The following is a 1,758-nucleotide window of genomic DNA, read 5'->3' on the forward strand; positions in this document are numbered from 1 at the left end:
TGTCCCCGCCTCTCTCCCTGGGCTCCCTAAGGGCATGTCACCATTGCTTCTTGAAAGCTCCTCCTTCCCAGGAGAATTCCCTTCCTTAACTTTGCTGTATCTTCCCCTGACCTTCAGAAGCCTCGCTGCTGGGTGCCACTGAAGGCTGCCCAGCTTCTGGGGAGGACGGAACGTCTTGCTCTAAAGCTCTCCGCCGGGCACCCCCCAGGCTGAGGCTGAGCTGCCCTATCTGGGTTTCAGGTTCCTGCTTGCTGTTCACCTGACCCTAACGATCCTCTCCGCTTATATGTTTAAAACAATAACATCATCCTGTCCATTTCATTTGGCTGTAGACGCTATAGTTCAAAATGCTCTATAAAATACAAAGTGCTATGTAAACAGGTCAGGTCGCTGTTTTTATGTCCTCTCCTTCCCGTCCTCTACACCTCCCAAAGAAACTCTTTGTCTAAAGCCAAGAAAGTCCGTACCGTGCTAGTAGTCTATAATTCCTCATTCGCGCATTCACCCACTTGTTCCGCAAAGGTCTATTGTATGCAGGCTGCCCCAGTGCATAGGAGAGCAGAATTTTTGTTCTAGAGGAGCTTACATTCTTTTCTGTTTGTTTTTCGTTGGTGACATGGCCAAGGACCACAGGAGAGCTCTTTATTGCTGGGGGCGGCTCAGGCACTCTTAGCGGGCAGGGTCTGCCTCCTCTACCATCACAGGCTTCCGGCTGCGCAGCATGGCGCGGGCTCTGCAGATGGCAGCCTTGCGCAGGTCCCGGCAGTACTTGCTCTACTTCGGCTCATGTGGCGGATGCTACTGAGGGTGGCATGTGCGTTCTTGTTGACCGTAGTGAGCAGCTAGGAGGTGGCTGGCTTCTGCTGACTGAATCTCCGCTTCATGACCACCACGACCCCCTTGCCATCGGCCGCCGTCTCCACACCCACCGTCTTGCAGTGAATCAGCGAAAAGAGTTGCGGGCCTTCAGGTTACTGGGCTCCGCGCTGTACGTCTGCTTATTCTGCACGATCAGGAAGCTGGAGCAGTTCTGCACTACCATCCACAGCAGATGGGCAGACGTTTTGGGGACTCCTCTCTCTGTTGAGGGATGGAGCTTACATTCTAAGGGAAAGAGCACATAGGATGATTACAAGGTAGAGGAATGTAATGAAGAAAATAAAGAGGCTGATGTAATGCATGAGAGGTGTCAGAGGAGGCCTCTCAGACATGGGACTTCTGGGTTTTTTGTAGTATTTTTTTATTAATTTTAATGAGAAAAAAAGATAAAATAGCAATGAAACAGTTTCAAAACAGGTTAATAGGACAGTTATAATAATTAATACATTGCATATTGTTGTCTTCGTAGTAATTATTCAGAGGACAAGATACAGACATGGTTTCTTGTCTAAACAATATTAGTACAAACCTTTCTTCTCACTGAACTAGTAGAGAAGGTAGCTGCATATCTATCCTAACCTCTCAAAGCGTAAGACTCAGCTGCACAAAGAGCAGCATGAGGCCCATTCTAAGAAGGGAGGCGAGGCCCTGAAGCAGTAAATGGTTGGGATGATGGGACAGCAGACAGAGGACAGCAGTGTTAATAAGCAAGCGAGTCCCAGAGATGAAGTCAAAGGAATGGGCAGGAGTGACGTCATGCAAGGTCCCACCAGCCGGCCGGCTGTGCTCTCAAGGAGTGATTTATTATATAACCACTTCATCTATTTCCTTTACATGCATTGGAGAAGGTTTCTTTTAAGTCCAAAGGCAAGGTAGGAA

At 48.6% G+C, this 1,758-nt stretch overlaps 1 pseudogene; it reads right to left on the bottom strand.

Annotated features, from left to right (window-relative positions):
- Window positions 1-659: 659 nt before the first annotated feature.
- The window catches only part of LOC105740860, a 6,143-nt pseudogene continuing 5,044 nt past the window's right edge, over window positions 660-1,758 (bottom strand).

The sequence above is a fragment of the Octodon degus genome, unplaced genomic scaffold (assembly GCF_000260255.1).
Source record: "Octodon degus isolate 3935 unplaced genomic scaffold, OctDeg1.0 scaffold00177, whole genome shotgun sequence".
In the NCBI taxonomy this organism is placed as follows: Eukaryota; Metazoa; Chordata; class Mammalia; order Rodentia; family Octodontidae; genus Octodon; species Octodon degus.